Source organism: Oncorhynchus clarkii, chromosome 20, assembly GCF_045791955.1.
Source record: "Oncorhynchus clarkii lewisi isolate Uvic-CL-2024 chromosome 20, UVic_Ocla_1.0, whole genome shotgun sequence".
Classification (NCBI taxonomy): domain Eukaryota; kingdom Metazoa; phylum Chordata; class Actinopteri; order Salmoniformes; family Salmonidae; genus Oncorhynchus; species Oncorhynchus clarkii.
Genome location: NC_092166.1, coordinates 19,612,095 through 19,626,824, shown reverse-complemented (window position 1 = coordinate 19,626,824; position 14,730 = coordinate 19,612,095). Strand labels below are relative to the sequence as shown.

At 43.8% G+C, this 14,730-nt stretch overlaps 1 protein-coding gene across 1 annotated transcript in view; it reads right to left on the bottom strand.

The window, feature by feature from the left end:
• Positions 1–14,730, bottom strand: part of LOC139376045 (receptor-type tyrosine-protein phosphatase N2-like) — a 144,579-nt gene that overhangs the window by 67,312 nt on the left and 62,537 nt on the right. The gene's annotated exons all lie outside the window — the stretch shown is intronic.

Sequence of the window (14,730 nt, the reverse complement as noted above, 5' to 3'; positions counted from 1 at the left end):
ATTTACCTCTTGGTGATTGAACTAGCAATAACGTATGTATATTTTCTTACTGGTAAATTATATTTCCATCTCTTTTTGCAACTGTTGAATATATTAAGGCGAATCGTACCCGAAATAGATTTATAAAACTCACGTTGAAACCTTCCTTCCTTCTTTCCTTCCACTGCCTTAAGAGGAAATAATTGTGAGGTTTAATTGAAATTCATGGAGGACTAATATTAAAGGAAGAACAAAATGTTATGAAAAACTGTGCATAATTGGCATTCACTTTGTTTTCCATGTGAAAGCACCTCCTTTGTTGACACATCCGGCAGATGAAGGATATGCAAATAACCTGAGGAGAGCTCTTCTAGGTGCCAAATGGCATCCTATTTCCTATTGTACATTATTTTTGACCGGGGCCTTATAGAGCAAAAGTAGTGCACTATGTAGGGAATTGGATGCCATTTGAGACATAACACTCAACTCTATAACGTTCTCCAAATCCATCCAATAGCCTATCTAATGAGTGTTTTAATCTATCACAGTAATTCTTTGCTCTCGTCAATTTATGCAGAATCCAGTATAATTACGCTGGGCGGCTTCAGATGGGTGATTTGATTGAACTGAACTAAGCTCTGAACCTGAGGAGGGGAGCGTGACCACCATGTCTGCCATGGACCAGCCTGTCAAAAAGGATGTCTTAATAATGCTGTCAGAGCCAGACCACCTGGGCTACACACATACGTAATGACCACTGGGCCATTTCTACTGAACCACAGCCACTAGAGTCAGTCTACTCCATAGCCATTACGCCACTGTCCAGCACATGCTTTGCAGAGCAGAAACTTGTGTGCAGCCAGTGGTAACGCACTGCCTTAGCAAGTGAAACATGCCCACAAAGACAATGACATAAAAACCCAGACAGTCAATTAACTACAACCAGACATCGCAACATGATGAGTATAAAATAAACAATCAAACAAGTAAACAGACAAATGAACATGAAAAGACTCCCAATGCTGTCCATGGGAGGGATCCAACAAGTACACAGCAACAAGCGGGACTTCTCTTCCTGGTGCTTGAATGTAATTACAGCCAGACAGTCTTTCATTAGACAATACTTTTGGCATCGCAACACCACATTGTGGAGCGTGGCTTCCCCACATCCAGCCTCCTCTCCTCTCCTCTCCTCTCCTCTCCTCTCCTCTATTCTCCTCTCCTCTTCCACAGACTCTTAATGAACAGCTGCCTAACTAGAGCACGGCAACTCAACACCAGAATGAGCAAGTTCATTTGTATCACACTGAGTGATTCCCAAATCATAACCTGCATGGATGGATCTTTGAAACTACCAACAAACTACAAAGCGGGCAAGGGTCATTTGGCTATTTTGTTAACAATTTGCATACCTGCAGGTTTCGAAATGTCTGAGGTATGATGAGACATTTTGAATACACATTGCAAAAGTAAACTAGATACAGGTTTTCATTGCATGTATTATATTATTTCCATATCCCCATCATTCCATTTTATATATACCCTTTTCAGTGTGCTCCATCTTTTGTTACACAGTATCACAGGCCAGATTGTTGTATAAGAAACAGTGAGCAGCGGAAGAAAGATCTCCCTCTATGAGCGAGTAGCTGCCTTTTTCCCTTCGAGAATATACATGGGAGTTTCATTTGTCACCCCGTGTCCAGGGTGCTGCTTTATGTTAACTCAATGTATCAGAGGCACCTTGAGGGGAACAAAACAGCCTGGATTCAAAAAAATTCTCAATATTTAACCATTCACTGAAGGAAAGGGCCTGGTTCTATGTCTATGAGTTCAGAGCCCAGAATGGGATGCTGTGTCGCACCGGGGACTGCTTCTGAGCACATTGGATGGGAATAACAACCCCATCACTTTGTGATACAGTACACAGATGTAATCACATTACCTGATCATGATAACAGTGATCCCTGAAAATAATCTAATATATCGTGGTGTGTTTTCTGCTCTCTGAAATATGACAGCGTGAGAAGGAAGGTGACTTGATAAGTAATATTTATAATATTTTGTGTCTAAAGACCATGTCACCATCCAGTTGTCAAAACCAATTCCAGAGTCATTTTTCAAATGCTTTTAATTACATATTGTATTCGGAGGTCTCACTTGCATCAATTTGATTTCTGATATCAACATTTCAGCCTTCAATCTCTTTCAAATGATGTTTTTCACCAATCTCCAACACCCTAGCCTTATTGCCTCCAGTAATTTACACTGCAATATGAAGCAATGAGCAATGGGAGACGACTTAGAGCATCACAAAGACAATGCAATATGTAATCAAATTAAAAGCAGGGGGGAGAAATGGCATCCCAGGCCACCTGGGGCAAGGAGCCATTACCTCTCTGTGGAGGGGAGAGAGCAGCACTCCATCATACACTGCCTGCATCCCAAATAGGCACCATATTCCCTTTATAGTGCCATAGGGCTTTGGTCAAAGGTAGTGCACTATGTAGGGAATAGGAAGCAGCCACTGTCTGGCAGCTGAATAATGGTAAACAAGCTCCATCTCTATCGAAACATTTATCATCACTCTCCACTGCTTGGAGAGTCTGGCTAACACTGGGAATGGAATGATATTCATGTCAAAATGTACACACTGTATGTTACTGTTACATGGTTCCACTTTGAGTAACGGTTATAATACCAAATATCTAAGAATATATTTTTTTTGTTGTGTAATGTGCTTGGTCTCAATATGAAAATGATACTGATTTTCATAACACGACAATTTTGTTGAGACAATACTTTTGTTTTGTTGTTGTTCATATTTTATTTGATTATTAGATGTTGCCGTTCATATTTTATTTGATTATTAGATGTTGCCGTTCATATTTTATTTGGGTATTAGATGTTGCCGTTCATATTTTATTTGGGTATTAGATGGTGACATGTTATGTAATGTTGTCACTCCACACTGGCAGTTATTTTTCTGTTGCATTCAGGTGCAGGTACTAAACTGCAATGACAATGTACAGTATACAAACATCTGATTTTATGGGCCCCGGTTAAAAGTAGTGCACTATAGGGAATAGGGTGCCATTTAGGATTCAGCCTATGACACAAACAACCCTCCTACAGAGGGTAAACAACAACAACACCTGCCAACAACAATTAATGACCCTGCATAAATGAATTGAGGTTACTGCACTAACATGTAATACAGACTACGACATCGCAGCCTCGACTTTCAACAGCAATCAGCATCATATTACAATCTGTAATGGAAGCTTTAATACTGTGCTGTTAACGCTGTCAACTAATTTTTAACCAAGAATAGAGTGATGGGTAATGAACCAAGTAATACATGTATGCATCACACTAATGCTATATAAGAACTAAGCCCAAAGATCTATGAATATCTATACATTCTCATGAAGGATCTCACAGTCTACAGTAAGATCTCTTTAAAAGTAAGAGAATGTCTAGTCTACACAGAGTCCATGTGGGCTCCCTGTCCTCGTCTGAATTCTGCCCATCTGTCTCATCCATCATGGTTCACAGAATAGGGATGTCTCTCTTTTCTTTGTGTGAGGGATGGACGGATGGTGGGCAGGTAGCCTAGCGGTTAGAGTGTTGGGGCAGTAACCGAAAGGTCGCTGATTCGAATACCCGAGCCGACAATTTGCTCCAGGAGCTCTGCACTACTATGGCTGACCATGTAAAACAGGGTTCCCCAACTGGAGAATTGGCCCTCAGGTGAATTTATTTGGCCCCCCAAGACATAAAAGACTGTAAAAACAGCAGCAAAACAGCTCCAAGTGATTTACATTTTGGAAATCTGTTCCAAAGTATGCCCAAGCTGACTCATCACATACGCTGCTGTTACTGTTTATTGTTACTGTTTATTATCTATCTGTTGCCTAGTGACTTCATCCCTACCTATATGTACATACAGTATCTACCTCAATTACCTTGGACCCCTGCACATCGACTTGATACTGGTACCCCGCGTATATAGCCAAGTTATCGTTACTCATTATGTATTTATTCCTTGTGTTATTATTTCTCTTTTTGTTCTCTCTGCATTTTTGGGAAGGGCCCGTAAGTAAGCATTTCACTGTTAGTCCACACCTGTTGTTTACAAAGCATGTGACAAATAACATTTGATTTGATCGTATACAAATGTAAGCAAGGTTTGAAATTATTATGCTTTAGTCAATCATTATATCTGTTTGGGCTTCTTGTGGTCAATTTACAGACTACAAATTATTTGCAATTATGTTCAGGCCACCTGACCATGCGCTCAAGAAAAAAACCTTCCGCAGCTGAATCTAGTTGATTATCCCTGCTGTAAAATAACACATTTTACTGCACCTATCTGGGGATGGAAGGAGAGAGACAGAGAGGGAGGGAGGGAGGGAGGGAGGGAGGGAGGGAGGGAGGGAGGGAGGGAGGGAGGGAGGGAAAGAGAGAAATAGAGATGGAGGGAGGGCTGAAGGGAGGGAGAGATTGGGCATAGAGGTTTGATAAGTGATGGTAATGATAATTCTCTGGCAGCAGAAAAGCAACAAAAAATGGGACAGACACTATCAGCCTGTCCACAGCAGGGATCTGAACCGCCAGGACAGACAGTATCAGCCCGTCCACAGCAGGGATCTGAACCGCCAGGACAGACAGTATCAGCCCGTCCACAGCAGGGATCTGAACCACCAGGACAGACAGTATCAGCCCGTCCACAGCAGGGATCTTAACCGCCAGGACAGACAGTATCAGCCCGTCCACAGCAGGGATCTGAACCACCAGGACAGACAGTATCAGCCCGTCCACAGCAGGTGTCTTAACCGCCAGGACAGACAGTATCAGCCCGTCCACAGCAGGGATCTGAACCGCCAGGACAGACAGTATCAGCCCGTCCACAGCAGGGATCTGAACCACCAGGGGGTGCTCACATTGAGAAACTTAAAGACACTGCATCTTCAACTTCAAATATTAAGTCAACCTTTTCTGTGTTCCGCAAGGTACTCTCATTTAAAACATTACTGTTAATCCCTTTTTTTAGTATAAAAATGTCAAATATAACATAACACTGGTAGTACCAGCAACATAAACCATGCTTATAAGAAGGAAGTGACAGAGAGAGCAGTCTGGCCTGTTACCCAGTTCCAGTACACTAGCATCTGTAGAATTTAGACCATAGGGACTCCTGGTAAAGCAATGTTCTGGATCCCGACTGGCACCCTATTCCCTACTTAGTGCACTACCTTTTGACCAGAGTCCTATGGGCCCTTGTCAAAAGTAGTGCACTATATAAGGAATAGGGTGTCATTTGGGATGTAAACAAAGCATTTGGTCTTATCAGGAGTGTTTGTCCTAGACACCCGACTGTCAGGAACCATTAACACACCACTTCCCACATAACCAGGCCTGACCCAGTTAGATACTGGGAGGAGGAGGGAGATAGTAAGCATCCCAAATGGCATCATATTCCCTATATAGTGCACTACTATTGACCAGGGTCCAAAGGGAATAGGGTGCCATTTGTGATGCCACCATAGCCTGGGACACAGTGCAGTACAGTATCTTTCCAACTGAGTAGTGGAAAAAATTAGAGACCACTTATTGTTCATGACAGGAAAATTCACACGGACTGGCAACACTTAACGCCTCGCTCGCTCTCCTCCCTCTCTCTTTCTCTCTCCTCCCACGCTTTCTCTCTCTCTCTCTCTCGTTCTCTCTCCTCCCTCTCAGCACGTCCAAGGGGTGACTTTTACGTCTGACTCATCTCTCATCTCTCCAGCCGACTGAGTGAGTGAGGACCAACCGACCGGCTGGCAGCAGCCGTCAGCCAGCTCCAGCTCGCTCAAATATGATTGCTGCATGATCACTCAAGCATTTTAAAGACTCTCTGACAGCCCCATGCATGTCAATAGTTTAATAAAGGCTAGATAGATGGCTCATTTGTAATGTAAGAAAACTTGCGGTGTGTTGATTGCATATTTTTTTCAGTAAAATTTAGAGGTTATACACAGTTGTAAGCAGCAAAATGGACAAAACATTACACAAGGTTATCTGGTGCTTTCAAATGTGTTTGTAGCTTATCCTTTTGTGTGTGTGTGTGTGTGTGTGTGTGTGTGTGTGGGTGTTGGCATGTTTGTGTGCATGCTACGTGCGTGTGTGTGCACATGTGTGTGTGTGTGTGTGTGTGCCGGTGTACGTGGGCGTGCACGTGTGTCTGAAACAGAGAGGGGACTGAAAGCCTTCTAGCACAGTTCCATGGTCAAGGCCATCTCACTGGGGAGCCTGCAGTGCAGTCAGAGCCTCTCCACTTGAAGGAGAAGTCTCCTGTTACTGCTGCAGGGAGGACAAGGGCTGACATACTGTGAAAACCTTGAACTTTCCATTGTTTCCAAGCACTGGAAGCTCCATACCCAATGCAGGCTATTTCTTAGATTGTGCTGGGTTTTTCCATATTACTCGTATTATGTCAATTGTGCTTGGTTTTTCAGACAGCGTATATCGGCTGATGCTTATTACAAACAATCCATTCTGTATGACAGTCTTTAAAGTGTCCATGACCTTTTGTGTCAAATAATCAATATGTGACTGAATGTGTGGGTAGGATGGGGTAAGCTGTAAAATGCTTTGGCACACGATTGAAAGTAGAATACTTGATAATAAGAAAATAAACACTGAAGGAATTCATTCAACTTGCATAATGCTCAAGGCTCAAGACAATGGTGTTACACATGCTTGGCATGTCCAGTCCAACCAGATTATTTCACTGGTATTTTTGCACAGTCATCCATTGTCCTGAGGAGGTGAGTGCACTGCCTGTAGTAAATACCTTTACTAATAACATAGTAATAATAGCCTAGCACCCTGGGACAGCTGTACACACTCAGTTGCGTGGACACCAGGAGACCATGACAATGTCACTATGCTGGGAGGACAGCAGCGGAGCATGCCTGTATCACCCCGGCCCAGGGCTACAGACGGACACACGGGCTGATGGGTAAATCTGTGATAAGAGAGGCCTCACTTCACTATGCTATCCTCCACGGACAAGTCCTCTTGTCCTGCAGCACGTAATTACAAACCCGGCTCTTAGCTGGACGAAGAAGAAGAGAACCCTCTGATTGACTGTTGAAAAGTCCCCCCAAAACCGACAGCGGTGGATGGAACTATCAAGGGACATCTGTGTAAAGAGATATCAGTGGAGGACTGTCACTTTATTTCGCCACATGCAGCAGCCAAGAAGAAGAAAAATTGTAAAGCCTGAAACCATATAAATGCCTCCAGGAGGTACGGGAAACTGGAGACTGGCCAGACGCTGCCTGTATGAACGGTTAGAGCAGGCTTGGGAAACTGGAGACTGGCCAGACGCTGCCTGTATGAACGGTTAGAGCAGGCTTGGGAAACTGGAGACTGGCCAGACGCTGCCTGTATGAACGGTTAGAGCAGGCTTGGGAAACTGGAGACTGGCCAGACGCTGCCTGTATGAACGGTTAGAGCAGGCTTGGGAAACTGGAGACTGGCCAGACGCTGCCTGTATGAACGGTTAGAGCAGGCTTGGGAAACTGGAGACTGGCCAGACGCTGCCTGTATGAACGGTTAGAGCAGGCTTGGGAAACTGGAGACTGGCCAGACGCTGCCTGTATGAACGGTTAGAGCAGGCTTGGGAAAAGGGCCAATATGGCCCGCGGAATCATGCTCAGATCTCTTTACGATAGCAAAGTTTTGAAAAATGTATTTGTTATTCAAATTAAAAGCCCAATGAATACTCGCCTTTGTGTAATGATTTAACTCCCACCGCTTGTGGGACATTTATTTTGAAGGCACGTATAAATAACAACTGCACGAGGACAGACAGTGACTGACAGGCTAATACACACGTCACAGTTACAAATAGTAGCTAGCTAGAAATGAGATTTTTAAAAGAAAAGGAAAGTAGACAATGAATGTAAGGTGTTCCAGCAAGAGTGTCAAGACGAACATTGACCCAGTGTGTTGAGGACATCGCAGAGAATATGGAACAACAGTTGAAAGACAAGGTAAAGGATTGCACCTATTTCTCCTTGGCCCTGGATGAGGGCGGTGATGCACGTGACACAAAGCAGTTGTTGATATTCTTATGAGGCATAACCTCAGACTTTGAAGTTACAGAGGAGCTTGCTTCAGTGCAGTAAATGAAGAGCACAACCACAGGGAAATATTTATTGGAGGAGGTTAATAAGTGTGTGGCAAAGCTGGGACTGAGTTTTGAAAAGTTAGCCAGTGTGACCACTGATGGGTGCCCAAACAGGAAAAGGATACAAGATCAAGTAGCTGAGCTGAACCCAGATCAGTAAATTATTTTCCTGCATTGCATTATTCATCAGGAGGTGCTCTGTAAATGTGTTCTGAAAATGAGCCATGATGTGGATACAGTCACTAAAGTGGTAAACTAAGAGCAAAATCTTTAAACCACAGGCAATTTGTCTCACTGTTGGAAGAGACAGAGTCGGGTTATGCAGATCTCCCCTACCACACAAACGTAAGATGACGGAGTTTGGGGAAGGTGCTTACAAAGGTGTGGGACCTGAAGTCAGAGATTGCTGAGTTTTTGCAAATGAAAGGAAAACATGTGGATTTCCCTCAACTGCAAGATAAAGAATGATTGGCTGATTTTTCCTTCACCGTGGACATCATGGCCCTCATGAATGAACTGAATTCCAAACTACAAGGGAAGGGCCTTTTTGCACATCAGATGTAGAGCCTTGTCAAAGCCTTCAAGGGAAAATAACTCCTCCCGACCCGCCAAGTATAAACCAACAATTTCACCCATCTTCCAACACTACTAGTCTGTTCCCTATTAGATGACCAGTGGCAGAAGTATCTCCGCTGCGTGATTTGAACGGTGACCTTTCTCGCCGTTTTTTCAAAGTGTTGGGAAATGACATGCTGTTGATTTCCTCTCCTTTCACTTTCAATGTGGATAACGCTCCCACTGACCTGCAACTTGAGCTTATCGATCTTCAGTCTGATGCAGTGATTGGAGAACTATTCAAAACAATGTCACTGATAAGGTTCTATGCATTTCTCGAAGAACAAAACTTTCCAAAGATTATGAGTCATGCTCAGAAGATGTTTGTACTGTTTGTACAAACAGACATTCAGTGATGAAATCAAGGCACGGATCATCTCTTACTGGCTCTCACCTCAAAGCAATCATGCGCATAGCGACATCAGAAACTGTATCTGACTTCACTGCTGTAGTGAATGCCCATCAGAGACTTCACTCCTCACACTGATTGAGTAGTTCGCTCTCTTTCTTGTGTTTTTGTGCATACCTGTTAACAAGAGTTCTGTCCATGGTGCTGAATGCACAGTGTACTTTTCCCTCAGTGTAGTTCATTGCAGTGTCTCTCGACCCCTCCAGTCTCAGCCTCCAGTATTTATGCTGCAATAGTTTATATGTCGGGGGGCTAGGGTCAGTCTAGTATGTCTGGAGTATTTCTCCTGTCTTATCAGGTGTCCTGTGTGAATTTAAGTATGCTCCCTCTCCTTCTCCCTCCCCTCCTGGAGGACCTGAGCTCTGAGGTGCTGACCTGTTGCACCCTCTACAACCACTGTGATTATTATTATTATCTGACCCTGCTGGTCATCTATGAACATTTGAACATCTTGGCCTTGTTCTGTTATAATCTCCACTCGGCACAGCCAGAAGAGGACTGGCCACCCCTCAGAGCCTGGTTCCTCTCTAGGTTTCGTCCTAGGTTCCTGACTTTCTAGGGGGGTTTTCCTAGCCACCATGCTTCTACATCTGCATCAGGCAATGAAGTGAGTCCCTGGCAGCACAGCGCAGGCAGTGAAGTGAGTCCCTGGCAGCACAGCGGTGGCAGGCAGTGAAGTGAGTCCCTGGCAGCACAGCGCAGGCAGGCAGTGAAGTGAGTCCCTGGCATCACAGCGCAGGCAGGCAGTGAAGTGAGCCCCTGGCAGCACAGCGGTGGCAGGCAGTGAAGTGAGTCCCTGGCAGCACAGCGCAGGCAGGCAGTGAAGTGAGTCCCTGGCAGCACATCGCAGGCAGGCAGTGCCCACTCAGTGTAAACAACCTAACTCTGTGAGATGGTATCAAATGATGAGAAGCAGAGATTCATACCCCCTGAATAACATATCCAAGGCCTAGCTACACTTGCAGGAAAGGAGAAACCAGTTTACTACACTGTTGAATCCTAGTAGAGATCTATTCTGGTCCAGTGACTGTACTGTGATAATATTATTATTCATAAAGCATATTTTTCCATGAACTTAATGTGAATATGTTCATGAATATTCTTCTCTGCATTAGGATAATTTGACGTCCCCTATACCCTTCCCCCACGCTTCTCTTCTCCTGCCCCACCTTCACTGGTATTTCTTCTGGAGTGTGTGTGTGCTTTCAGACGCTGAGATGAGCTGCCTCTGTTCCCTGTCTGCCCATCGGCAAGTGGGCACTACTTATATGTTCAGACAGTGAGCTGAGCTGTACACGAGGGTCTTTCTCTCTCTGTCTCTCTCTCTCACACACACACACACACACACACACACACACACACACACACACACAGCCAAAGGTATTAGCTAGCCTGCCGATGCCCATGGGAGAGAAGGCAGTAGAAGAGAGTTGTATACTGAAGCACACCCTCGTTCTAACCCTCAGAACTGAGTCAGGAAAGGGCTCACAGACAAAAGGGAAAAGACAAGAATACAAAATAGAAAACAGAATCTTAGAAAACATTATATTTCTATTTCAAGATGGAAACAAGGTAAAAATCAAAATCCACAGGAAGACATATCAAGCCAGGACAGTAGACAGCTATCGCTGTTTCTGTCCTTTCCCCGTTATCAAGCAGCAGACACTACATTTTCATTTAGATGACTCTAAGACTATGTCTGAAATGGCACATATTCACGCATATTCCCTACTTAGTGCAGTACTTTTGACCAGAGCCCAAGTTGTGCAGTCAAAAGTAGTGCAGAGAATAGGGTGCCATTTGGGGCGCATCTTAACATGGTGGGTTGTGAAACATTTGAAGTCAGACAGTTGATATAGAACCCAAGGTGACTTCATTAACAGAATTTGTTCCGGTTGTCATGATAAATCACACGCAGTGCCACTCAAACCCAGGAAGCCAATAGGAAGCCCTGACGCTGCAGACACCAGTAGAGACAGACATTACTGACATCTCATGATCAGTGACCCTGGAGTCAGAAGAATCTGTGATCTCATTTTCCAGTTGGAAATCTCTCTGTCCGGCAGAGCTAAGCTACAGTACAGTTGTGTCCCAAATGGCACCCTATTTCCTATATAGTGCACTACCTTTTACGCCCTGGTCAAAAGTAGTGCACTATGTAGGGAGTAGATTGCCATTTGGGACGCAACCAGGAAAGGCACAGATGACCCGTAGCTGACCAGGCTGTATCAACACTCGGCTACATTCATAAGCTAAGGTTGATAAAGTTACACACTTTGTCTGATCCTCTAGGCTGCCAAGCAGAGAGTTTATTTATCACACAGTTAGGCAGTCTTCACAGCACCTTGTGATCTCCAGAATGGCTATGCTGTGATATATCACTGTAAACTCCATAAAAACTGACTGTTACTGTATTACAACATTACAGTAGCAACCTTATGAGCTTTACTGCTGAATTTAACTGGGGAAATGTACATATATTACAACTCTGAATGACCTCATTGAAATCCATGAAAAGGGGAAGGTGGAAACTATCTTCCATTGCACTTAGGTTACTTAATAGAATGAGCAAATGGTTGTAACTTTTCATATTTTCTACATTTAGTTTCAAATAAATTATATAAATAAATATAAATATTAAATCAACTGCAGTGACTCACACTGTGCAGTGAACAGCCAGGCCAGCGGTGTTCTAAGAATACATGGTTGCTGGGCTCAGTGGCTGTAGTAGCTGTAGCTGTTCATGGCTTCTGCCTGTTGAAGCAGCAGTGTATGTGTGCGTGTGTGCGGGCATCCGTGCGTGTGCATGTGCGTGTGGTAGCAGCAGTGTAAGAGCCTGGCAGTTAACTTGCTAACATATTGGCCTTGGCTGAGCAATTATGCATTACTTGTTCTCCTGCCATCCAACAGTGGAGCCATGAGAGGGTGTGTGTGTGTGTGCGTGTGTGTATGTACAGGTGTAGGATCTTAATTTGAGCCAGTTTGCTACAGCAGAACAATTATCCTTCAGCAACAGGAAATATGAATTATTATGTGGATTATAATTAATGGACATCCAAGTCTGACATTTCAAAGTGGAATGTATGTACACTACCAGTCAAAAGTTTGGACACACCTACTCATTCAAGGGTTTTTCTTTATTTTTACTATTTTCTAAATTAGAATAATAGTGAAGACATCAAAACTATGAAAGAACACATATGGAATCATGTAGTAACCAAATAACATTCTCTCAACCAGCTTCATGAGGTAGTCACCTGGAATGCATTTCAATTAACAGGTGTGCCTTCTTAAATGTTAATTTGTGAAATGTCTTTCCTTCTTAATCCAGTTTAGCCAATCAGTTGTGTTGTGACAAGGTAGGGGTGGTATAGAGGATGATAGCCTTTTTTGGCGAAAGGCCAAGTCCATATTATGGCAAGAACAGCTCAAATAAGCAAAGAGAAACAACAGTCCATCATTACTTTAAGACATGAAGGTCAGTCAATGCGGAAAATTTCAAGAACTTTGGAAGTTTCTTCAAGTCCAGTCGCAAAAACCATCAAGCGCTATGATGAAACATGGTCTCATGAGGACCGCCACATGAAAGGAAGACCCAAAGTTACCTCTGCTGCAGAGGACAAGTTCATTAGAGTTAACTGCACCTCAGATTGCTGCCCAAATAAAGGCTTCAGAGTTCAAGTAACAGACACTTCTCAACATTAACTGTTCAGAGGAGACTGCGTGAATCATGCCTTCATGGTCGAATTGCTGCAAAGAAACCACTACTAAAAGGACACCAATAAGAAGAGACTTGCTTGGGCCAAGAAATACAAGCAATGGACATTAGACCGGTGGAAATCTGTCCTTTGGTCTGATTTTTGGTTCCAACCACTGTGTCTTTGTGAGACGCAGAGTAGGTGAACGGATGATCTCCGTATGTGTGTTTCCCACCGTGAAGCATGGAGGAGGAGATGTGATGGTGTGGGGGTGCTTTGCTGGTGATACTGTCTGTGATTTATTTAGAATTCAAGGCACACTTAACCAGCATGGCTACCACAGAATTCTGCAGCGATACGCCATCCTATCTGGTTTGCACTTAGTGGAATTATCATTATTTTTCAACAGGACAATGACCCAACACACCTCCAGGCTGTGTAAGGGATATTTGACTAAGAAGGAGAGTGAGGGAGTGCTGCATCAGATGATCTAGCCTCCACAATCACCCAACCTCAACCCAATTTAGATGGTTTGGGATGTGTTGGACTGTAGAGTGAAGGAAAAACAGCCAACAAGTGCTCAGAATATGTGGGAACTCCTTCCAGACTGTTGGAAAAGCATTCCAGGTGAAGCTGGTTGAGAGAATGCCAAGAGTGTGCAAAGCTCTCATCAAGGCAAAGGGTGGATATGTTGAAGAATCTAAAATAGAATATATATTTTGATTTGTTTAACACTATTTTGGTTCCATATGTGTTATTTAATAGTTCTGATGTCTTCACTATTATTCTACAATGTAGAACATAGTAAAAATAAAGAAAACCCTTGAATGAGTAGGAGTCCAAACTTTTGACTGGTACTGTATGCACAGAGTATTTATGTGTGTGTGTGTGTGAGAGCATGCTTGCATTTGTTTGCGTGTGTGTGTGTGTGTGAGTGTGTTGGGTTAAAAGGGGAAGGGGTGATGGCGGTGGCACTAAGACAGGTGGCACACTCCTGCCAACGAGCTTCCTGAGAATCAGGTGGCAGAGGGGGATACAATGGCCTGCACACGTGTCTTAAGGAATGTGTTATCACAGATCCAATACACTATAGCTGTACCAAATCACAGCACTTTATTTACACCAAATCATAGCACTACAGCTGTACCAAAACACAGCACCACAGCTGTACCAAATCACAGCACTACAGCTGTACCAAATCACAGCACTACAGCTGTACCAAATCACAGCACTACAGCTGTACCAAATCACAGCACTACAGCTGAACCATATCACAGCACTACAGCTGTACCAAATCACAGCACTACAGCTGTACCAAATCATAGCACTACAGCTGAACCATATCACAGCACTACAGCTGTACCAAATCACAGCACTACAGCTGAACCAAATCACAGCACTACAGCTGTACCAAATCATAGCACTATAGCTGTACCAAATCACAGCACTACAGCTGTACCAAATCACAGCACTACAGCTGTACCAAATCATAGCACTACAGCTGTACCAAATCACAGCACTACAACTGTACCAAATCACAGCACTACAGCTGTACAAAATCACAGCACTACAGCTGTACCAAATCACAGCACTTTATTTACACCAAATCATAGCACTACAGCTGTACCAAAACACAGCACCACAGCGGTACCAAATCACAGCACTACAGCTGTACCAAATCACAGCACTACAGCTGTACCAAATCACAGCACTACAGCTGTACCAAATCACAGCACTACAGCTGAACCATATCACAGCACTACAGCTGTACCAAATCACAGCACTACAGCTGTACCAAATCACAGCACTACAGCTGAACCATATCACAGCACTACAGCTGTACCAAA